A 26,543-nucleotide genomic window follows, 5' to 3' on the forward strand; every position below is an offset into this window, starting at 1 on the left:
ACAACGTATATCGTTTCGCACTCAAAGGTGGCACGTTCCCTCTCAGAACCACGAGCCTTCTTGAGAGAAGCTTCGATTTGCAAGAAGCTTATACCAAAATATGTTCCTATTCGGCCAATTTTTTTACCACAACATGGTAGTACCATGACATGACATCCATGCCAAGTTTCATGATTTTCAGACATGTTTTGGATTTACAAGAATTTTAAAACCAAGTTTCTCAATGTTCTCGGTCGAGCCACGATGCCCCGTGTTGTTTACTTTTAGTGTTGTTTATTGTTCACAGCTGGATTGAGCTCAGTTGAGAGTGTCATGCTTTGTCAATATCTGTTGCAGGAGTTGTCATTCTTTGTTACTAGAGTTGTCAATCTCAGATGCAGGAGTTGTCAGTTGCAGCCATTCTCGCTGTGTCAAGCTTGTGACTTGCGTTGTATTAGGTTGGTCCCAAATGTTTTAATTTTATTCTCATTTCTTGCATGGGACCTAGAAATTCACCCGAGGACACAAATGTGATTTTTCAACCAACTTTGGTGCACGAGAGCATGTGCTTGTAGTTCAAATTTGACTTATGCACATTAAATGACCAGAAACTCAATTAATGTATAAAAAATGACAAACAAACCCGGAATAATTCCAAAATTTAACAGGGCACTAATGTAGTTCTATGTTGCCTTTGTTAAGAAACTCAAGGGGGGGGGCAGTGTATATCGTTTCACACTCAAAGGTGGCACGTTCCCTCTTAGAACCACGAGCTTCCAAATCGGCCCAATTTTTTACCACAACATGTTAGTGCCATGACATGACACCATGCCAAGTTTCATGATTTCCAGGCGAGTTTTGGATTTACATGAATTTAAAATCAAAGTTTCTCGATGTTCTCGGCCGAGTCATGACGCCCAGATGTTTGAATTTCATTCTCATTTCTTCCATGGGACCTAGAAATTCAACCAAGGACACACATGTGATTTTTCAACCCACTTTGGTGCACCGGAGCATGTGCATGCAATTCATATTTAGATTATGCACATTAAAAGTCCAGAAACTCAATTAATGTATAAAAAGGCCAAATGAACCCGAAATAATTCTAAAATTTAACAGGGCACTCATATAGTTCTATGTTGCCTCTATAAATAAAATCAGGGGGGAGGCAGCGTATATCGTTTCGCACACAAAGGTGACACGTTCCCTCTCGGAACCACGAGGCTTGTTGAGAGAATCTCCGGTTTTGCAAGAGGCTTATACCAAAACTTGTCCCAATTCAGCCAAAAATTATACGTATGAAAACAAGGTTTAGATTATCCCAAACATCTCGCTACCTAGACCAATAATGTACTATGATTTGAATTCAACATAAAATGGATACAAATATTTGAATTGGAGAGCGTATGGTACATGTAGTTCATAGTGAAATATGATTACTGCTATATGTATGTTTTTTGTTATCAAGATAATATTTAAATTATTGTATAACTTGACAACAATCGTATTCAAATAAGGAAAATTGATTCAAATTTAGTCCATATGGTAGACGACAATATATATGTTCACATGGTGGAGTAAAATGTTCATATATGATGGAAGATCAAAATGTACGACTACATCAATTATAAACCGCAAGGTCACCTAACGATATATTCGAATTCAACATAACGTGGATTCAAAAATTGAAGTTCGAGATCATGGCATCTGTAATCATATAAAAAGGGACATTACTCTTTCTTTGGTGGGAATTGATTTGTTTTCTGTTGTTGTTGAGGGAAGTGCGAATCGATTTGGTACTGTGCAGGGTAATCTTGTTCTCCCAATTTTTTTTACATTTTTCTTGTAGTTTTTTCAATGGCATCTATAGCAATATAGTAAAAGGGGACATGGCTCTCTTGTGTCTTGTATGAATTGTTTTTTTACACATTAAGTTTGTTCTGCCGAACAAGGAATCCACACCTTGTTATCCCGAAATTTTCAAGCTCGAGTATCTTTTGTCTCACCTGCTTTGAAACTCCCGCTTCTTCAACCCGCGCCGCGCCTTGTTATCCCGAAATTTGGACGCGCGCGAGAACTCCCTCCTCATCCGAAATCGCTCCCGCAGCCCAGACACGCGAAATCCCCCTTCTACCCCTCAGCCGGAAATGAAGCTCCACGTCGCGGTGTCAAAACCGGTGGGGTTACGCTGGTAACTTACCCTACATTTCGGACAAGCGCGTCCCTAAGCTTGGCTCCCCCTCCCCCTTTGCCCCCCATTCGTACACCCAGGCCGCCAAAACCCGCGAAACCCCACGCTCCTCCGTCAGCCTCCCGACCGTCACCCAGCCGGAGACTCTTCCCCGACTACGTCGTCCACCGCAACAGCTCGCCGTCCCTCATCCACCGCACCGGATGAGGATCCGTTGTCGATCTCGTTGTCCCGCCGGATCAGCCGCCCCGTCCTCCACCTCCAAGGAGCTGCCCCGATGTTCGCCTCGTCTATCGCGCCACCTCAATCCCCACAGCGTCGTCTTGACCTGCCCCACCGGAACCGTAGCACCCTCACCAATTCCTCCGATGAAGCCGAGGCCAACTCGGCGCCACCAAGGAGGTTCTGCACTCACCGCTGCATTTTATCTTTTATTCGATCTCACGGGGCTGCCGGTGCTCGATACCGAGCAGACATGGCGTGTCTCCATCGACGGCGTCGTCGCCGGCCACATCATCCACGGCGTCTCTCCCCCATGTCGTTGCTTCCTCAGCGGTGACTTCCACAACGGCACTAGCTGCAGCTGCTCCGGCTCTCGCTCGCGCTGCGGCTCTGTTCTTGTTGTCGGTCGCGCTGCTGCACTACTCCTGCTTTCGTTCGTGCTGCTGCTCTGCTCTTGCTCTCGCTTGCGCTGCTGCTGCTGCTGCACGACCTCCGGCAGCTACAGGAGTTGCTGCTTTAGCACTCGCTCGCGGTGCTACTGCACGACTTGCTCTCTGCTAGTGTGTTCCCTGCTCGAGCGTCTGCTGATTTAGATCACTGCTTCTCTGCTACTAGTGCTCGAACGCCCTGAACATCTATTGCAATGCTCTGTTACTAGTTCAATTAGTTTCGACAGTAAAATTCAGTTTCGACTGTGAAGTTCATTTTCTTCAGTTAAGTTCAGAGTGAACAGTACTTACAGCATCTGTCGGAGCGGCCGTGGCGCGGCTGATGCGTTTTACATCTAGAACTTTTTGGTGATGTATTTTACATCATCTAGATGATATTAGGGTCCCACTTCAGATTAACGTTGTCTGTCTTGTCATTCTTCAGCCTCGTCGCCGTACACCTTAGCGGAGCTGCTCCAACGACGGAACCGTCCATCACAGCGGAGCAGTACCCTCGGCGTCATTTCCAGAGACCTTGGATCTTCTTCCCCGCCTCCGACAGTCATACCAGCATCATCACCATCCTCCACGTCCAACCCAATGATGCTGAGGTCCACAAGGCTATGCCAAAGAGGTTGTACACTCGTCGCATCACTTTGTTTCTCCATTCCTCTGTTCTTCCAATTCATGTGAGCCAAACACCCAGGTTGACTGAAATCCTATGTTTCCAAATGCTCTGTTTTGCACGTGCATTCCTATCCTATTCCTGTGTTTTTCCTGTCCCTGCGTTTATAGAATCCTCCAATTCTAAGGAGCCCTTACAGATTTACTTCATTTTCAGATAGGCGTCAAAGAAAACTCTGTGTGTTATGTCCTGCTCCTGCCGTGCTGTCATCCACCCCACCTGAGGTGCACCATCGACAGAAGCCTTCACTGCAGCAGAGATCCCCCTGCAGACTTCCTTTCGCCGCCTCAGATCATCTTCCCCGTTGCCGGCAGCCACGCCAACTGCATTACCATCATCGACTGAGCAGATGAACCTGAGGACTACACAGTTCCGGAAGAGAGGTCGCAGTCTTTCGTGTTTGCTTACGTTATACATCGGTTATTATTACCTGCTACTTTATCGTTCAATCTTGAGTTTTGAATTGCCCATGGGTCTCATATGGAGCCAGCAACGAATAGTATCTGTCTACTATCTAGTTCATCTAGGGTCTTCTATGTGGTTCATGTTGGGTGGGCAACAAACAATAGATGATCCATTGTCTATCTTTTTAAACTGAAGCTATAATCTACCTTCTATCATTAGTTTTGGATCCATCCACTCGTTTGCTACCATCAGTCTTGATTTTTGCATGCACCCCTTAGGCCTTACAAAATCTAACTATTTTTTTTATTATGCATGTCAGATATTGTACACAATCGTACTGAACATGTAGAGAAAAAGAGAAGACCATTGCGTGCAAATATAATGTCATGCAGACGCCGCTCCATGGTGGGCGAAGTGCCCCCCCTCCTGCATTTCCAGATTGTATTCCAGAGGAAGATAACTGTTCAGATGGAGATTCAGAAGGAGCCGACCATGCCTGTTTACCACCTGAGGTGTTTGCTCTAACCTGGCATGCTGATGTTGGTCATATCATGCATATGGCGCCTTGCATTGCTTACATTATACATCTTATATGTCATCAGCTTAGTTTAGATTTGCTTTGTGTGAATGCCACCTGTTTGGTTTCTATATCATACTCCCACCATTCCTAAATATTTGTCTTTTTAGAGATTTCAACAAGTGACTACATACGGAACAAAATGAGTGAATCTACACTCTAAAATATGTCTATATACATCCGTATGTGGTAGTCCATTTGAAATCTCTAAAAGGACAAATATTTAGGAACGGAGGGAGTATATGGGAATTATGCAATGCCATCTTCTTTAGCCAGGCATCATATACGTGAATCATGCAATGCCATCCTATTTAGCCAGTCATCGTATATGTGAATTGTATTGTGCCATATTTTTTTCCATAATGTATTCCATTTGTCAACAATGTTTATACATTCATCTACTCTTCCTGTGCATCAGCCATTTGAGTCGGTCATGGGAAAATCTGGAGTGAAAACAAGGTCTTCTGAGCAGTCAGTGCTACCTGTCGATGCAGATTTCTTGCTGGTTACAGATAGCTCCTCAAAGGAGGATTCATAGAGAGATGACTAGTCGTATTCCCCCCGAGGTGCATGCTCTAACTTGGCTGGGTTATATTGCTCATATCATGCATATGGTGTCTTGCATTGCCATGCCATCTGCTTAGATTAGACATGCTTTGTGTGAATGCCTCCTGTTTGCTTTCTATATCAGATATGTGAATTATGCAATGCCATGTTTTTCAGCCAGTTATCATATATGTGAATTATGCACCGCCATGGAGCCAGGCATCATATATGTGAATTATCTCATGCCATCTTTTTTTTTCATTACGTATTCCATTTGTCGACAATCTGTGTATATTGAACTACTCTTCATGTGTATCAGCCAGTTGAGCCGGTTATGGAAAAATCTGGAGTGAAAACAAGGTCTTCAGAGTAGGCAATGGTACCTGTTGAAGCATATATCTCGATGGTTACAGGGAGCTCCTCAGAGGAGGATTCAGAGACAGATGACCAGTCCTATATCCCACCTGAGGTGTATGCTCTAAGTTGCAATGTTTATATTTCTCATATGATGCATATGGTGTCTTGCATTGCTTAGTTTAGACATCATATGCACAATATTGAATTCTATCTGCTTAGTTTAGAGATCATACATGCGAGTGTCAACTGCTTAGTATATGAATCAATTATGTCAATTATATCACGCCATCCTGTATACTTAGACAACATGTATGTAAATTATTTCATCCCAACCTATTTTAGAAAAACATCATATAGTTTTGTCATGTCATCCTGTTTAGGTACTCATCATATGTTGAATTATGCCATTATATCCTGTTAAGTTATCCATCATATATGTGAAACTGTGTCATGCTATCCTGTTTAGTTAGGCATCATATATGTGAAATTGTGTCGTGCTGTCCTGTTTGGTTAGACAACATATATGTGAATTACCACATCTGTCTATCATACAATGTCTGTACGTTCAATTTCTTTTCTTGTTTATCAGCCATTTGAATTGGAGGGGGTGATGGCAGTATCTAAGGGAGCAAAATCCCGTTCTTCACAAAAGACAGTGCTACCCGTCGATGCAGATAGAACCATGGTTGTACTGGCCCACAAACTAGCCCCACCACACATAATCGAGACTCTTCCAGATTGCACACTTACACCGTTGGGCAGAGAACCAGCTACAACCCATCTAACCACAACCCCAGCGGATAGTAACCCACTTATAGTTGACAAAGCACCATGTCCACCACAGAGTACCCCCACACGAGCAGTTTGTAAAGCTACTGTAGTGCCCAAAGCACGAAGACCACCACAGCTAACCCAAACTCCACGTTTAAAGCAGAAGAGCAACTGTTCTCAGGCCAGATTCCGCAGCTATGGTCCATACTCCTTTGCTGTTGCATCACTGTATTTACTCATACCAACTACTTCCGAATTTGAAGGATCCAATTGAAACTCCAATGGCGCAACAGGTATGTTTTAAACCTATTTGTTTAACTGGATTGCTGTTCTAACTTCTTGCTCTATGTTGATTTCAGTTTAAGTTGTATAAACAGTTATGTTCTCATGTGATGCACATTACAAGTGCTGCCAATGCTGTGTAGTTTCTCACACTTATATTCTGTCTATGCTGCTGTGTCTTAAAAATATATGAGTTGAACTGTGTCTCTATCTTGATTAGGGAACATAAACTAGAATGATATGGACAATATAGTGACCATAGTACATAGATATATGTTTGTTTCATGCTGTTATCCTGTCCACCTTACTACTGAACTGGTTTACCAAAATGAGTTTCGTATACTACAAGCTAAACATGTGATGTGTCTGCTTGTTTCTCTTGTAGTATGCAAACAGAATATTGGAGAAGAGCACCCCACTATGCAATGGTAGAGAAAGTAATGCAGATAAGGTTCAAGATAGTGAGACAACCATGTTGGTCTCCAAGAAAGGTGATAAAAACGATCTTGTAGACAGTGAGAAAACCCCACAGTCCTGCGTTGATGTAGTGTTCGAGTTACTGGACAATACCGCTGGCACAAGCTCTTCAAACTCGCTGCCTGATCACTTCGGCTTCTTCAGTCTCAGCTACAAGCTGAAAGGCATCAGTCAGCTGTGCTGTGGCAAGAAGCCGAAGGACTGAGGAAGTCCCTTCAGAATTCAGATGCGTACTTTCTTGTGCAACAGCAAGCGCTAGAGGATTTAAGCACCAAACAAGAGAAAGTTAATAAGCTTGCTAAGCATCTTGCCAGCATTATGGGTACCCAGGATATTGTTTCTTGAACTCTTCTGAAGTGGTTTCAGTTCTGGACTTGTTTTGCTGCGGCGTTTATATGCTGCTTTGTTCCCTATATTTGCACTGGTGGCGAACTTTGATGCCCAGTGGATGTAATATGTGTAATAGCCGTGATAGCCTAGCATAAGTTGCTTGCTTATTTATTTCCTTGTTGTCTTGTTTATTTGTTTGCTTGTAGTTAGTGCAGTTTTTTTTCCACTGTTTGCTAGTGGCTGCAATAACCTATTTTTTAAAACTAGGCCACAATAACCATGGGCTAATATTTACTGTAGTGACATTGGGCCTCCTACGGGCCGTAGAAACAGTGGGCCTTCTACGGGCCATAGAAACAGTGGGCCTTCTACGGGCCGTAGAAACAGTAGGCCTTCTATGGGCCGTAGAAACAATGGGCCTTCTACGGGCCGTATCATCAATGGGCCTTATACGGGCCGTATGATCGATTGGCCAAACATGGGCCAATAACAGGCCGCGTTATGGCCGTAAACGGGTTAGAGTTGGAATCGTCCGTTCATGGGCCGACCATAACGGGCCATCGTTAATAGGCCGTATTTGATGACGCTATGAAAACGGCCTAACGTATTAACGGACCACAAACGGGCCGACTGTAACCACGGGCTGAATTTGGCCCACAAGCAGAAAATGACAGTAACGGGCCGTAAGTAAACAAATGCTGGAAATGAGCCCAAGAATAAATGGGCTCTGAGAAGGCCGAAAGATAACATGGGCTGGAAACGGCCCAACGGAATAACGGGCCGTTAATGGGTATAAAGTGATACACTGTTCATTACGGGCCAGTTTCACCATGGGCCGTTAATGGGTGTAAAGTGATACACTGTTCATTACGGGCCAGTTTCACCACGAGCCGTTAATAGGCCAAGAGTTACATAGGGCCTCATATGGGCCGGAAGACGTCATGGGCCATACATGGGACAGAAGTGAAAACGGGCTAGAATCATATTGGATGGCCCAGATGACGCTACTGGGCCTAATTCGGATAGGGCGTAATGGGCCTTGGGTTAGCGGGCTGTAAATGGGCTATATGCGAACAGGCCGTTAACAGGCTTTCCATGGGCCGGCCCGCCACCTTTTGACCAAGTCAAACGGGCCGGCCTTTTCACAGGAATGGGCCTCTGTTGGGCCGTGCCACGTGTTGACGTATCATAGGCGCCTTCTGTCCAATGAGTGGATGACATCTGTCCCAACGATGAGCCGACACGTGTTTCCTCCAGCCAATGATGATTTTACATGTGGAAAATCCCCATTGGTCGGGGGCTGTTAACGCGTTATCGGATCCAAAACCCGACCCGATAGCTTAACGACGTTCCGTTACGGTGGATGCCACGTGTCGGTCACCCTTGACGAAAGCACTTCTGTGACGCGCGATTTATCGTCATGGAAGTGCACACTTCCGTGATGATAATTTTGGTAATGTCATGGAACACTCCTACGACAACACAGGTATGACTATCTTGATTCTATCATAAAATCGTCATGGATGTACATGCATGACAAAAAACGCGACCTACTATGATAAACACGTATCATCACGGAAGTGTATTTTTTTTGTAGTGCACAAGGGGAGATTGACATCAGGGTCGGCAACAAAGCAAGAGTTGCTGCGTTGGAGGTCGGCACGATGCAGCTCCAGCTTCCTTCTGGATTTATTTTGGAATTGAATAATTGTTATTACATTCCTGCACTTAGTCGGAACATTATTTCTGCCTCATGTTTGATGAGTCAAGGTTATGAATTCAATTTAAAGGACAATGGTTGTTCATTTTATTTGAATGCTATGTTCCACGGCTATGCACCCATTGTTGATGGGCTTTTTATATTGAATTTGGAACAGGAACCGGTCTATAATGTGAATGTCAAGAGGCATAAGCCTAATGAGATAAATCTGACATACTTATGGCATTGCCGACTTGGACACATTAGTCTGAAACGCATGAAGAAGCTCCATGATGATGGGCTCCTAACTTCGTCCGACTTCGGGTCGTTCGAGACATGAGAATCATGCTTGCTCGGCAAGATGAACTAAGTCACCTTTCGCAAAGAGTTGCGAGAGGGCATCCGAGTTGTTGGAACTGATACACAGTGATGTGTGTGGACCAATGAATACAACTGCCAGAGGTGGCTATCAGTACTTCGTGACTTTTACCGACGACTTGAGTAGATATGGATATATCTATTTGATGAGGCACAAGTCGAAAACTTTTGAAAAGTTCAAAGAGTTTCAGAACGAGGTTGAGAATCTGCTCAACAAGACTATAAAGCTTCTACGATCTGATCGTGGTGGTGAGTACATGAGCCAAGAGTTTGATGATCATCTGAAAAGCCGAGGTATAGTACCTCAGCTCACACATCCGTGTACGCCACAGAGAAACGGCATGTCGGAACGGAGGAATAGGACCTTGTTGGACATGGTCCAGTCTATGATGAGCAAATCAGATTTACCCTTGTCATTCTAGGGATACGCTCTAGAAACTGCAGCTTTCACACTTAACAGGGTACCATCAAAATCCATAGACAAGACACCAGATGAGATGTGGACTGGGAAGAGTCCCAGTTTGTCTTTTCTAAATATTTGGGGTTGTGAAGCATTTGTCAAGTGACTTATGTCACACAAGCTTACACCCAAGTCGGATAAATGCATATTCTTGGGATATCCGAGAAAAACCTTGGGATATAGCTTCTACAACCGGTAAGAGAACAAAGTTTTTGTTGCTCGGAACGGGGTTCTCCTTGAGAAAGAGTTTCTCAGTCGGGAGGCCAGTGGGAGGATGGTCCGACTCAAAGAAATTAGAGGACCACCCGGGGACGGCTTGGCTGGTGATGAGATCATACCGGAGTCAGTCAGGGAACCCATAGTGGAAGCAGAACCGGAACCACGGAGGTAGGAAAGATTGCGCAAAGTGCGTGATGTATTGTTGCTAGAAAGCGACGAGCCGGCCACGTATGCAGAAGTGATGGTGAGCCTAGATTACGAGGCATGGCTGAAGGCCATGAGATTCGAGTTAAAGTCCATGGATGAGAATCAAGTCTGGCACTTGGTTGATCCGCCGCCTAGCGTAACAGCCATTGGTTGCAAATGGGTCTTTAAGAAGAAAACCGATGTGGATGGAAATGTTCAGATCCACAAAGCTCGGCTTGTCGCTAAGGGTTATGGACAAGTTCAAGGAATTGACTACGACGAGACTTACTCGTCGGTAGCGATGCTGAAGTCGGTGAGATCGTACTATCTATAGCTGCATATTTCGATTACGAGATATGGCAGATGGATGTCAAGACGGCTTTCCTCACGGAAATTTAACCGAGGACGTGTATATGATACAACCCGAGGGTTTTGTCGATCTGACTAGCGCTAGTAAGGTATGAAAGCTCAAGAGATCCATTTATGGGTTGAGGCAAGCATCTCGGAGTTGGAACATTCGTTTTGATGAGGTCGTCATTGGTCTCGGTTTCATCAAAAGCAAAGAGGATGCTTGTTTATACAAGAAGTTAAGTGGGAGCTCGATAGTGTTTTTGATCTTGTATGTGGATGACATTTTATTGATCGGGAACGATGTTTCGATGCTAAACTCGGTCAAGGAGTCATTGAATGGCAGGTTTTCGATGAAAGACCTTGGTGAGGCAGTGTATATTTTAGGCATTAAGATCTATAGAGATAGATCGAGGAGGCTGCTCGGCTTAAGCCAGAGCACGCACATAGATAAAGCGTTGAAGCGGTTCAACATGAGTGAGGTGAAGAAAGGTGATGCGTCTCCAACGTATCTATAATTTTTTATTGTTCCATGCTATTATATTATCAATCTTGGATGTTTTATAATCATTTTATAGTCATTTTATATCACTTTTTGGTACTAACCTATTGACATAGTGCCAAGTGCGAGTTGTTGTTTTCTGCATGTTTTTTTACATCGCGGGAAATCAATATCAGACGGAGTCCAAATGCCACGAAACTTTACGGAGATTTTTTATGGACCAGAAGACATGTAATGGGCCCTGGCTGCGCCTGGGGGTGCTCCGAGGAGAGCACAACCCACCAGGGCGCGCCAGGAGGCCCAGGCACGCCCTGGTGGGTTGTGCCCACCTCGGGTGCCACCGGAACCGCCTCTTTGATCTATAAATACCCCAATATTCCAGAAACCCTAGGGGAGTCGACGAAATATTGATCTAGCCGCCGCAGAGTCCAGAACCACCAGATCCAATCAAGACACCATTTCGGATGGGGTTCACCACCTCCATTGGTGCCTCTCCGATGATGCGTGAGTAGTTCTTTGTAGACCTACAGGTCCGTAGTTAGTAGCTAGATGGCTTCCTCTCTCTCACTGAATTCTCAATACAATGGTCTCTTGGAGATCCACATGATGTAACTCTTTTGCGGTGTGTTTGTTGGGATCTGATGAACTTCGAGTTTATGATCAGTTATATCTTTTTATATCCATGGAAGTATTTGAGTTTCTTTGATCTCTCTTATGCATGATTGCTTATAGCCTCGTATTTCTTCTCCGATATTTGGGTTTTCTTTGGCCAACTTGATCTATTTATCTTGCAATGGGAAGAGGTGCTTTGTAGTGGGTCCGATCTTACGGTGCTTGATCCCAGTGATAGAAAGGGAACCGACACGTATGTATCGTTGCTACTAAGGATAAAACGATGGGGTCTATCTCTACATAGATAGATCTTGTCTACATCATGTCATCGTTCTTATTGCATTACTCCATTTTTCCATGAACTTAATACACTAGATGCATGATGGATAGCGGTCGATGTGTGGAGTAATAGTAGTAGATGCAGGCAGGAGTCGGTCTACTAATCTTGGACGTGATGCCTATATAATGATCATTGCCTGGATATCGTCATGATTATTTGAAGTTCTATCAATTGCCCAACAGTAATTTGTTTACCCACCGTTTGCTATTTTTCTCGAGAGAAAGCCACTAGTGAAACCTACGGCCCCGGGGTCTTCTTTCTCATATATTTGCCTTTGCGATCTACTTTTCCTTTGCATTTATTTTTAGATCTATTAAACCAAAAAATACAAAAATACCTTGCTGCAATTTATTCTTATTTATTTTGTTTGACGTTCGATCTATCAATCTACTACAATTTTATTCAGGTCCGTTTGCCCATCTTGGGGCGCCGCTACCCAAAAGGGATTGACAACCCCTTTTACACGTCGGGTTGCGAGGATTTGTTATCTGTGTGCAGGGGTTGTTTATGTTGTGTTACTTGGTTCTCCTACTGGTTCGATAACCTTGGTTTCATATCTGAGGGAAATACCTACCGCCGTTGTGCTGCATCATCCCTTCCTCTTTGGGGAAATACCGACATAGCTTCAAGCCGCTATGAAAAGGAATTTCTGGCGCCGTTGCTGGGGAGGATCTTCAACATATACCAGGTTCCTAATCACAAATCTCATCTCCTCGCACTTTACATTATTTGCCATTTGCCTCTCGTTTTCCTCTCCCCCACTTCACAAAAGTTTGCCATTTTATTCGCCTCTCTTTTTCCGTTCACCGTTTTCTTGCCGGATCTGTTTTTGTGTGCAATTTTGTTTGCCATTATTATCGTTATGGATAGTTCCTCCTCTATTGCTTGCACTCCCTAGAACGAGGTTCTCAACTTTAAAAAAGGGGAGGAGAAAGTTTAAAAGATGCTTGGTATAGAATTTGCAATGCTCATAATAGATCCATCCGTAAGCAATCTACCGTTGTTCTTCTTCATTGTTTTTATGTTGGCATCACCACTTGGTATAGATTCATCCTTGATACGATTACCGATGGAAATTTCTTGATGTGTCCTTCTCTTGATGCTTTTAATGCTATGGGAAACTTAGTGGGCTCACCACCTCTCATGATTAATGAAACAACTTTGACTCTTGAGCATGTTATGGAAAGACTAGACGCTATTGAAAAGAAAATGCTCACCGAAGATCATATGGAAATTATATATAAAAAGATGCATAATTTTGCCACCAATATCGGGTCAAAAGTGGGGGATATTTTTAAGTTGTTAAAAGAAAAGGGTACCGTAATCCATGAAAGAATAGAAGAAAGCCCGTCTTGGATTGATAAATTATAAGAAATCTTTAATAATCTAAGCACGGCTTTTGCTTCCGCTAAAACTATCAAACAAACTCTCGTAAAGAGTGGCAAAGTTACTCAAGTAACCAGGAACAAAGGTGCAACTTCTAGTAATGGTAATAAAGGAGATCTTAAGATGATTAGTATTCACCCGGATTTTGTTGAAGTGATAAGAGATCCTTTTTGCAAGAACAAATTCTTTAACTTTATTCCTAGGAGTGTTGTTATTGGAGATCTTTATGCTAAATCTTTTAAGGATTCTAAGTGTTTGATTGAAGAGTTAGACAAGGACGACAAAACTTAGATCCTTGCTTTATGCCTAGCTAAGGGCGTAAAACTATAGCGCTTGTTGGGAGGCAGCCCAATGAATAAAATTTATCTTTGCTTTTTTGCTTTCTGTTCTTGTGTGTTTGCACAATTATGCTACTGTTATGATTGTGTTTTTTGTGTTTTAATTAGTGTTTCTGCCAAGTAAAGCCTTTAGGATCTTCTTGCACTACAAAAAAAAGACACATCCGTGACATTTTGGGCCGAATGAAATTTTTTCTGTCATACATATGACACTTCTATGACGATAATTGTGACAAAACCCGGTATCATCATAGATGTGGTGGGGTCCTACTTCTATGACAAAAAATCATGACAAAAAATGGGCTTTTCGTCCTGGGCGGGCCGGAGACGCAGCTGCATGACATTCTTTGGGCCGTCCATGACGGAAAAAGCCGTGGTAGAAGCGAGGTCGAGGAAAATATCGGGGTGTTCCCGGTTACGGTGGGTGGTCGGGGCCGAGCGATGCGCGTTTCTCTCGTACACACACGCGCGTGGGTGTGAGGCGTTGGGCTCTAACTGAACTCGAGCGAGGCGTTGGGCTCTAACTGAACCCGAGCGATTGCACTGAAGGCTACGCGTTACTGAACCCGAGCGATCGATCGATGGCTGTTAACTGAACCTGATCGAGCGATTCCTTCGCTACTGCTGCTAACTAAAGCCGATCGATGCTGCCTCTGGATGAACAGTGAGTGTTGCGGGGGGGGGGGGGGGGTTGGATGAACAGTTCCCGGTGGGGGTGGATGAACAGGACCTCGTGGTGTTGCCTCTGGATGAATAGGACCCCGATCGATCGAGGTTGGGGCTGGATGAACAGGACCCCGTGGAGGGCAGGATGAACAGGACCACCCCGTGGAGGGCTGGATGAACAGTAGACGGTGGAGGGCTGGATGAACAGTAGCCCGTGGAGGGGTGGTTGAACAGGAGCCCGTGGAGAGGGCTGGTTGAACAGTAGCCGGTGGAGTAGCGCACGGTGGAGGCTGGATGAACAGGAGCCCGTGGATGAACAGTCGCAGGTGGAGGCTGGACGATGTCGACGGTGGATGAACAGTAGCCCATGGAGGCTGGAGGGGGTCGACGATGGAGATGAACAGTATCTCGTGGAGTCCCGTTTTGCGGTACGCCACACCCCTCCCGATGAACAGGACCCCCGTTTCGACCGTAGCGCTCCAACACAAGTCCGTTTCCTCCGTTTTGCGGTATGCCACACCCCTCCCGATCAATAGGACCCCCGTTTCGACCGTAGGAGGTCAGTTTCCTCTGTTTTGCGGTATGCCAGACCCCTCCCGATGAACAGGATCCCGTTTCGAACGTGGCCGGTCGAACACAAGGCCATTTCCTCCGTTTTGCGGTACGCCAGGCCTCGTTTCCATCGGCTGTTCCGTCCAAGCCCTCCTGATGAACACGACGACGCATTCCGTTCCGACCCAGCCGGTTGGCTCCCCATGAACACGACGACGACACTATTTCTCCGTTTCGACCCAACCATGTACACGAGCCATGGCCGTACGTATGCGCGAGTAGGCGTTCGAGACCCTGCCCGTACGTACGTACGTGGCTCTATTTTCTTTCTTGCACACTGGCCGCTGTATGTATGTGTACATGCTACGTGCGCGCCTCTACTACGACACGTGCGCGCCTCTACATCGACCAGTATGTACGTACATGAAGGAAATATTCCCTAGAGGCAATAATAAAGTTATTATTTATTTCCTTATATCATGATAAATGTTTATTATTCATGCTAGAATTGTATTAACCGGAAACATAATACTTGTGTGAATACATAGACAAACAAAGTGTCACTAGTATGCCTCTACTTGACTAGATCGTTGATCAAAGATGGTTATGTTTCCTAGCCATTGACATGAGTTGTCATTTGATTAACGGAAACACATCATTTGGAGAATGATGTGATTGACTTGACCCATTCCGTTAGCTTAGCACACGATCGTTTAGTATTCTGCTATTGCTTTCTTCATGACTTATACATGTTCCTATGACTGTGAGATTATGCAACTCCCGTTTACCGGAGGAACACTTTGTGTGCTACCAAACGTCACAACGTAACTGAGTGATTATAAAGGTGCTATACAGGTGTCTACAAAGGTACTTGTTGGGTTGGCGTATTTCGAGATTAGGATTTGTCACTCCGATTGTCGGAGAGGTATCTCTGGGCCCACTCGGTAATGCACATCACTATAAGCCTTGCAAGCATTGTAACTAATGAGTTAGTTGCAGGATGATGTATTACGGAACGAGTAAAGATACTTGCCGGTAACGAGATTGAACTAGGTATTGAGATACCGACGATCGAATCTCGGGCAAGTAACATACCGATGACAAAGGGAACAACGTATGTTGTTATGCGGTTTGACCGATAAAGATCTTCGTAGAATATGTGGGAGCCAATATGAGCATCCAGGTTCCGCTATTGGTTATTGACCGGAGACGTGTCTCGGTCATGTCTACATTGTTCTCGAACCCGTAGGGTCCGCACGCTTAAAGTTCGATGACGGTTATATTATGAGTTTATGTGTTTTGATGTACCGAAGGTAGTTCGGAGTCCCGGATGAGATCGGGGACATGACGAGGAGTCTCGAAATGGTCGAGGCATAAAGATCGATATATTGGACGACTATATTCGGACATCGGAAAGGTTCCGAGTGATTCGGGTATTTGTCGGAGTACCGGAGAGTTACGGGAATTCACCGGGGAGTATATGGGCCTTATTGGGCTTTAGGGGAAAGAGAGAGGAGAGGCTGCGCGCCCCCAAGGCCTAGCCCGAATTGGACTAGGGGGAGGGGCTGCGCCCCCTCCTTCCTTCTCTTCTCTCTCCTTTCCTTGACTCCTACTCCTACTACTTGGAAGGGGGGAATCCTACTCCCGGTGGGAGTAGGACTCCTCCTAGGGCGCGCCATAGAGAGGGCCGGCCCTCCCCCTCCTCCACTCCTTTATATACGGGGAGGGGGGCACCCCTTGGAGACACAATAATTGATCTCTTGATCTCTTAGCCGTGTGCGGTGCCCCCCTCCACCATAATCCACCTCGATAATATTGTAGCGGTGCTTAGGCGAAGCCCTGCGTCGGTAGAACATCATCATCGTCACCATGCCGTCGTGCTGACGGAACTCTCCCTCAAAGCTCGGCTGGATCGGAGTTCGAGGGATGTCATCGAGTTGAACGTGTGCAGAACTCGGAGGTGCCGTGCGTTCGGTACTTGATCGGTCGGATCGTGAAGACATACGACTACATCAACCGCGTTGTGCTAACGCTTCCGCTTTCGGTCTACGAGGGTACGTGGACACACTCTCCCCTCTCGTTGCTATGCATCACCATGATCTTGCGTGTGCGTAGGATTTTTTTTGAAATTACTACGTTCCCCAATAGTGGCATCTGAGCCAGGTTTTATGCGTAGATGTCATATGCACGAGTAGAACATAAGTGAGTTGTGGGCGATATAAGTCATACTGCTTACCAGCATGTCATACTTTGGTTCGGCGGTATTGTTGGATGAAGCGGCCCGGACCGACATTACGCGTACGCTTACGCGAGACTGGTTCTACCCACGTGCTTTGCACACAGGTGGCTGGCGGGTGTCAGTTTCTCCAACTTTAGTTGAACCGAATGTGGCAACGCTCGGTCCTTGAGAAGGTTAAAACATCACTAACTTGACGAACTATCGTTGTAGTTTTGATGCGTAGGTAAGAACGGTTCTTGCTCAGCCCGTAGTAGCCACGTAAAACTTGCAACAACAAAGTAGAGGACGTCTAACTTGTTTTTGCAGGGCATGTTGTGATGTGATATGGTCAAGACGTGATGAGATATAAGTTGTTGTATGAGATGATCATGTTTTGTTGAAGTTATCGGCAACCGGCAGAAGCCTTATGGTTGTCTCTTTATTGCATAAGATGCAAGCGCCAAATAATTGCTTTACTTTATCGCTATGCGATAGCAATAGTTGCAAGAGCAATAGTTGGCGAGATGACCATGTAACGACACATTGATATAGATCAAGATGATGGAGATCATGGTGTCATGCCGGTGACGATGGAGATCATGACGATGCTTTGGAGATGGAGATCAAAGGCACAAGATGATGATGGCCATATCATGTCACATATTATGATTGCATGTGATGTTTATCTTTTATACATCTTATCTTGCTTTGATTGACGGTAGCATTATAAGATGATCTCTCACTAAATTATCAAGGTACAAGTGTTCCCCCTGAGTATGCACCATCGCGAAAGTTCTTCGTGCTGAGACACCACGTGATGATCGGGTGTGATAGGCTCTATGTTCAAATACAACGGGTGCAAAACAGTTGCACACGCGGAATACTCAGGTTAAACTTGACGAGCCTAGCATATAACAGATATGGCCTCAGAACACTGAGACCGAAAGGTCGAGCGTGAATCATATAGTAGATATGATCAACATAGTGATGTTCACCATTGAAAACTACTCGATCTCACGTGATGATCGGACATGGTTTAGTTGATTTGGATCACGTGATCACTTAGATGACTAGAGGGATGTCTATCTAAGTGGGAGTTCTTAAGTAATTTGATTGATGTGTACAAAGGTATATTGGATATACATTTTATTGATGTGTACTTTACTAGTGTTTATAGCAACCCCTCGGCATTTGATACTGGTTCAGTTGCTAAGAGTAGTAACTCGAAACGAGAGTTGCAGAATAAACAGAAACTAGTAAAAGGCGAGCTGACGATGTGTGTTGGAAGTAGTTCCAAGATTGATATGATCATCATCGCACACTCCCTATACTTTCGGGATTAGTGTTGAAACTAAATAAGTGTTATTTGGTGTTTGCGTTGAGCATGAATATGATTTGATCATGTTTGTTGCAATACGGTTATTCATTTAAATTAGAGAATAATTGTTGTTCTGTTTACATGAATAAAACCTTCTATGGTCATACACCCAACAAAATGGTTTATTGGATCTCGATCGTAGTGATACACATATTCATAATAATGAAGCCAAAAGATGCAAAGTTAATAATGATAGTGCAACTTATTTGTGGTACTGCCGTTTAGGTCATATTGGTGTAAAGCGCATGAAGAAACTCCATGCTGATGGGATTTTGGAATCACTTGATTATGAATCACTTGATGCTTGCGAACCATGCCTCTTGGGCAAGATGACTAAAACGCCGTTCTACGGAACAATGGAGCAAGCAATAGATTTGTTGGAAATCATACATACTGATGTATGTGGTCCGATGAATATTAAGGTTTGCGGCGGGTATCATTATTTTCTGACATTCACAGATGATTTGAGCAGATATGGGTATATCTACTTGATGAAACACAAGTCTGAAACATTTGAAAAATTCAAAGAATTTCAGAGTGAAGTGGAGAATCATCGTAACAAAAATAAAAGTTTCTATGATATGATCGCAGAGGTAAAATATTTGAGTTACGAGTTTGGCCTTCAGTTAAAACAATGTGAAATAGTTTCACTACTCACGCCACCTGGAACACCACAGTGTAATGGTGTGTCCGAACGTCGTGACCGTACTTTATTAGATATGGTGCGATCTATGATGTCTCTTACTGATCTACCACTATCGTTTTAGGGTTATGCATTAGAGACAGCTACATTCACGTTAAATAGGGCACCATCTAAATCCGTTGAGACGACACCGTATGAACTATGGTTTGGCAAGAAACCTAAGCTGTCGTTTCTTAAAGTTTGAGGTTGCAATGCTTATGTGAAAAAGTTTCAACCTGATAAGCTCGAACCCAAATCGGAGAAATGCGTCTTCATAGGATACCCAAAAGAAAATGTTGGGTACACCTTCTATCACAGATCCGAAGGCAAGATATTCGTTGCTGAAAATGGATCCTTTCTAGAGAAGGAGTTTCTCTCGAAAGAAGTGAGTGGGAGGAAAGTAGAACTTGATGAGGTAACTGTACCTGCTCCCTTATTGGAAAGTAGTTCATCACACAAACCGGTTCCTGTGACACCTACACCAATTAATGAGGAAGCTAATGATGATGATCATGAAACTTCAGATCAAGTTACTACCGAACCTCGTAGGTCAACCAGAGTAAGATCCGCACCAGAGTGGTATGGTAATCCTGTTCTGGAGGTCATGTTACTTGACCATGACGAACCTACGAACTATGAGGAAGCAATGATGAGCCCAGATTCCGCAAAATGGCTTGAGGCCATGAAATCTGAGATGAGATCCATGTATGAGAACAAAGTATGGACTTTGATTGACTTGCCCAATGTTCGGCGAGCCATTGAGATTAAATGGATCTTCAAGAGGAAGACGGACGCTGATAGTAGTGTTACTATCTACAAAGCTAGAATTGTCGCAAAAGGTTTTTGACAAGTTCAAGGTGTTGACTATGATGAGAGTTTCTCACTCGTATCTATGCTGAAGTCTGTCCGAATCATGTTAGCAATTGCCGCATTTTATGAAATCTGGCAAATGGATAAACAAAACCGCATTCTTTAATGGATTTATTAAAGAAGAGTTGTATATGATGCAACCAGAAGGTTTTGTCAATCCTAAAAGTGCTAACAAAATATGCAAGCTCCAGCGATCCATCTATGGACTGGTGCAAGCATCTCGGAGTTGGAATATACGCTTTGATAAGTTGATCAAAGCATATAGTTTTATACAGACTTGCGGTGAAGCCTGTATTTACAAGAAAGTGAGTGGGAGCACAACAACATTTCTGATAAGTATATGTGAATGACATATTGTTGATCAGAAATAATGTAGAATTATTCTGCAACGCAATAAAGGAGTGTTTGAAAGGAGTTTTTCAAAGAAAGGCCTCGGTGAAGCTGCTTACATATTGAGCATCAAGATTTATAGAGATAAATCAAGACGCTTGATAAGTTTTTTCAATGAGTACATACCTTTACAAGATTTTGAAGTAGTTCAAAATGGAACAGTCAAAGAAAGAGTTCTTGCCTGTATTGCAAAGTATAAAGTTGAGTAAAGACTCAAAACCCGACCACAGCAGAAAATAGAAAAGAGAATGAAAGTCATTTCCTATGCCTCAGTCATAGGTTCTATAAAGTATGCTATGATGTGTACCAGACCTATTGTGTACCTCACCATGATTTTGGCAAGAGGGTACAATAGTGATCTAGGAGTAGATCACTGGACAGCGGTCAAAATTATCCTTAGTGGAATAAGGAAATATTTCTCGGTTATGGAGGTGACAAAAGGTTCATCGTAAAGAGTTACGTCGATGCAAGTTTTGACACAGATCTGGATGACTCTAAGTCTCGATCTAGATACATATTGAAAGTGGGAGCAATTAGCTAGAGTAGCTCCGTGCAGAGCATTGTTGACATAGAAATTCGCAAAATACATACGGATCTGAATGTGGCAGACCCGTTGACTAAATTTCTCTCACAAGCAAAACATGATCACACCTTAGTACTCTTTGGGTGTTAATGTCAGGACCCCGATTCTAAGTCACACCGATCTAGCCGGTAACACCTCATATCACATTGCGGCCTCACGCACGGTACTCCCACGGGTGTCGCCTTACCATGGCCCGGGACCGTTTGCGCCTTTTGGCTCACGTATATGACAATGTCGCTAGCATCCATATGACAGAGAACCCGGGCCGACATGGCTAGTCGTGAACCCAAAGCGGCACTAACGTATGGGGACAGGCATACATGAATCAACATCGAACGTGTCGGTCAGCAGCGTGTGAATCCGGGCTATAGCACTGGGCTAACAGGACTCTGGGAACCCGGGCTGTAGCAGGCTAGGCAGGACTCCGGATGTCACCGCGTGACATTTCCCCGAAGGGACAGACACAGGAACGATGTGAAACACATGCCGGCCAGTCAAGTGTCCAGAGCAGTAGTGCTGGGCTAGCAGGACTCCGGTGAACCGGGCTGTAGCGGACTACTATGGCTCAAGGAGGCACTAGACTACATTTCCCCATAAGAGAGGCTGCCAAGGATAAACAACTAGATTGTCGGATCCCACACATACCAAGCATTTCAATCATACACACAATATGCTCGATATGTGTAAATACAACATGGCATCACAACAAAACTCTACAACTCAAGTACTTTATTTAAAGGGGCTCCGGAGAGCCTTACATAACATGTTGATATAGATAGGGGTCACATGACCCGACACTCAAGTCATACAATCATACAAGCACATGCGGAAGCAACTTGTCTGGGTACAGACACTAGAAAGAAAGAAGGCTTGACGAAGCCTGTCTATCTACGTAGGCCCTTCACAAGCCTAGATCACCACCTGGGTGGCAAGTCACTCGTCGTCGTCGAGTTCTACATAGAACCCATCGGAAGGGGCGGTGTTGTCGTCTGAAAACAGTAATTGTAGCAACATGAGTACAAAGGTACTCAACAAGTCTTACAACAGAATCCTACTATACATGTACATTCTCAAGAAGGTAGTGGAGCTATTGCAGCAAGCCAGCTTTGACTCTTGGCTAAGCTATCCTACAAGACACCACTTGTAAAATAGTTTTCGCACACGAGTCCACTAATCACCATCACAATACTCCACCGTGGATCCTCCCTCGTCAACCTACGAGAGGGCCATCCGCGGTACTCACACTTATCTTGAGACTTTTGGTAGTATCCTTTTGCTTGTCTATGAACTGCATAAGCGACCAAGTAGTCCTTTACCGCGGACGCGGCTATTCGAATAGTTTTATACCCTGCAGGGGTGTACTTCGTCACACACGCTCTCACCACTTACCACCGTTTACAAAGTATGTACTCGGCAACCTTCAAGCGGATGCCTAGCGAGGGTGTTGGCCACAGCCTACCTAAACACTCGAGTATCTATTCCAGGTTTATCGCCTAGTCAGGTTCCATCCGCAGGGAGTCCGGCCGAGGTTTCCACATACGGCCCCGAACGATGTGTGCAGGGTTCCCGAGACACCAAACGGGCGACTCGGTACACCGGGCCACGAGCCTACCGCATCACAGCCCACCCCTTGGTCAACGCTGTCCACGGCCTCCAGCTTACTACAAACACCAGAAACTACGTGCAACTCCTGGACAGAGGACAAGGGTGATTAAGAAGCCGAGGGGGTCCATTGGTTTTGGGCCCAATGCGTGGTAGTAGCTGAATCTTAAATCACGCATACAGATCTCAGTTCTTAGGGACGGCCTCAATGAAACAACCCACCATGTACTCCTACATGGCCTCTCATCGATACCTTTACCAAATCGTATTCAACACCCCACTCTCATTACCGACACATGCTTTCACTCTAGTTCATCACCCTGATGAGCCAGACCTGACACGACTCTAAGCGTAGCAAGCATAGCATTGTAGGAACACAACATGGCTCAATCAACTCCTACACATGCTAGTGGGTTTCATCTAGTTACTGTGGCAATGACAGGTCATGCAAAGGAAAGTGGGTTCAACTACCGCAACACACAGCAGTTTGAATCGCGTTGTCTTAATGTAGTAAATGAGAGCAGAAGCGAGAAGATGGGTTTGTATCGAAATGATCAATGGGTTGCTTGCCTGACGGAGTGGTGGTGGGATACTGCCCTTCAGTTGGATACCAGTGAATATCCTCGGAGGCAGAACCTACCACGAAGAACACATCGAAGCACAATCAACACCAAGCAAAGTGCAACAATATGATGCATGCATGAGACAAGGCAAAATGGGTGTATTGGGCTAATGCAACTAAGACCAGATGGGTTTGGACTATTTTGAATCAAAGATTCAAATTCCAAGTTCATAAATGGCCCATGTTAGTGCTTTATCTTGTTCTACATTAAACAGCAGGTTAATTTGCTTAAACATGCATGAAACCAGTACAGATGGATAGAATGGATTTTTCTGATCATTTTTCATATATAAATCTTTCCATTCTAAGCTATAGATTATTTTCTATGATTTTTTGAAGTTTATGATATTTTCTGGAATTTCCTGTATAAGAATAATTCCAGTAATTAAGTTACTTATTGCGTCAGCAGTGTGTCATGATGACGTCAGCAAGTCAACTGGGCGGTCCAGGTCAAACCTGAATGGTGGGACCCGTCTGTCAGTGTCACAGGGCTAATCCTATTTTGATTAATCTATACTAGGAAATTAACAGGGGCTGGCCCCACATGTCAACGACCCAGGGGAGGTCAAACCCCTCGTCAACGGGCCTAACACGCCGGCGGTTAGCCGCCGGCGAGGTCAGCGGCGCTCCTGTGCCTCGGGTTTGCTCTACGGGGCACCGTTCGAGGCGCCGTTGGGCTCTACGGTTAGCTGACGCAACGGCGCGTCCGTTGGTGGCCGTGGTTGGGCCTGGGGTGGCCGGAGTCGACGGCGGCGAGCTCTTTTGCGGCCGCCGGAGTTCGGGTGCCGACGAAAACGACGACACGGTGCACGGGAGGATCAATGGTTAGTCTCTACGGGTGCTGCATGTGCTCACGAAGATGACAGACATATGCACTGGACCATTTGGTCACCGGAGCCTCGTCGGTGACGAGCTCGTGCGGCGGCGTGTGCGGTGCTGCTGGTTATGGTCGAAGCAAAAGGCGGCAGCAAGAATGAGAGGAAGGGGAAGGGGCAGAAGCTCACGGCAGAGGCGATGAGCTAGGCGGCGCTGTCGGGGACGAACTGCTACGGTGGTGACGGCGAAGGGGATCTCTGGCGGTGGGCGGTGAAGGCGAGGTCGGAGCGGTGGCTTCGGGGCAAGCGAGCGCTCGGGGCCCGACTTGCTCGAAGGAGAAGACGACGGCGGAGCTGCTGGACACGGTCAGGTGACGCGGAGACGGCGGTGGCTACGGCTACTCCATCGAGGTGGCAGCGGCTGCGTCGGCCATGGTGGAGGGAGGCGAGGGAGAGGCGATGGGGGAGAAAGGAGGTGTCCAGGGGCTCGGGGGCGCGACGTGGGGTCGTCCAGCTCGTCCACGGGCGAGGCGGCAAGCAGGTGGCGCCGTGGCGAGCTCGCGCACGCCGGCGTCACCTCTGTGCCTGCTCTGGCGGGAACAAGCAGCTGACTGGCCATGGGCCAGCACAGTGCTGGGCCGCCAGGTGGGCTGCCAGGTAAGTTCCTTCTCTGCTTTCTGTTTTCCTTTTTATTTTTTTTGTTCTATGTTTTGAAATAGTAGAAATACTATTCCATTTAGGAAAAACCTGAAAATATTCAGAGGCACATTTGAAAATATTCTCAACAGCCTAAAAATACCTTCAAGATTATTTGGGCATTTTAAAATGTTTATAGGATTTAAATTGCCCAAATGCAAATACTTATGACTTGGTGCAAAAATCCAGGATAGCCTCCAAAAATATGAAACCATTTTTGGCAGAGGGTTTAGCCAGGACCAAAGATGGTGAACATTTATGGAGGGCATTTCAGGTTCATTGAAAAGGATTTTAGTAAACCCTAGTTGTGTTCAGGGGGGTGCTGGGGGTTTCTGGCATCCCCATTTCAACTTTCTGTAAAAGGTAAACATGATGCAACACTCTAATGCATGAACTAGCTGGGATGTGACAACTCACCCCCACTCAAAAGAATCTCGTCCCGAGATTTAGGATCCGTTGGAAAGAAGGTGGGGTACTCAAGTCGAAGACGATCCTCCCTTTCCCAAGTAGCTTTTTTCTCGGAATGGTGTGACCATTGAACCTTGAGAAACTTGATGTTTTGGCGTCGAGTGGTACGCTCGGCTTGATCAAGGATTCGAACGGGATATTCCCGATATGTGAGATTATCTTGGAGATCAAGCGTTTCGTGGTCCACTCCACGGATAGGATCCGAGAAGCAACGCCTGAGTTGAGAAACGTGGAAGACATCATGAACCTTGGAAAGATGCGGAGGTAGTTCCAATTGGTAGGCAACTTCTCCTCGCTTGGCAAGAATGCGAAAGGGTCCAATGTAACGAGGAGCCAATTTGCCTTTGATACCGAATCGATGGGTTCCCTTTAAAGGAGTAACCCGAAGGTAAGCCTTCTCGTCAACCTCAAAAGTCATAGCCTTATGTTTGCGGTCATAATGGCTCTTTTGGCGAGATTGGGCTGTTTTCAATTTCTCACGAATAATGCTAACCTGCTCTTCTGCTTCCTGAAGCATATCCGGGCCAAAGAGTTGTCTTTCCCCGGTTTCTGACCAGTTAAGAGGCGTTCGACATTTTCGTCCATAGAGAACCTCGAAAGGAGCTTTGCCCAAGCTAGCTTGATAACTATTGTTATAAGCGAACTCGGCGAATGGGAGGCATTTCTCCCAATCCATGCCGAAAGAGATGACAGAAGCTCGGAGCATATCCTCCAGAATTTGGTTAACTCGTTCTACCTGACCACTTGATTGAGGGTGGAAGGCGGTGCTAAAGGAGAGACGAGTTCCCATAGCATTTTGGAAACTTTCCCAAAATCGAGAGGTGAAGAGACTTCCACGGTCTGAATTAATTTCCAATGGAACACCATGAAGAGACACTATTCGGGAGAGGTACAAGTCAGCTAGCTGGCTCGCGGTTATACTCTCACGAACAGGTAGGAAGTGGGCTACTTTGGAAAGACGATCGACAACAACGAAGATAGCATTATTCCCTCTCTTGGTCCTGGGAAACCCGGTAATGAAATCCATACCGACTTTATCCCATTTCCATTCAGGAATAGCCAAAGGTTGAAGGGTGCCAGCAGGCCGTTGATGCTCTGCTTTAACACGACGACAGACGTCGCAATTAGCAATGTATTGAGCAATTTCTCTCTTCATCCTAGTCCACCAAAACCTCTGGCGTAGGTCTTGATACATTTTAGTACTACCGGGATGAATGGTGAGAGGAGATTTATGAGCTTCCTTAAGGATCAATCGCCTCAGGTTGCGTACCTTGGGAACCACT

This window comes from Triticum aestivum, chromosome 4D (genome assembly GCF_018294505.1).
Source record: "Triticum aestivum cultivar Chinese Spring chromosome 4D, IWGSC CS RefSeq v2.1, whole genome shotgun sequence".
Taxonomy (NCBI): Eukaryota; Viridiplantae; Streptophyta; class Magnoliopsida; order Poales; family Poaceae; genus Triticum; species Triticum aestivum.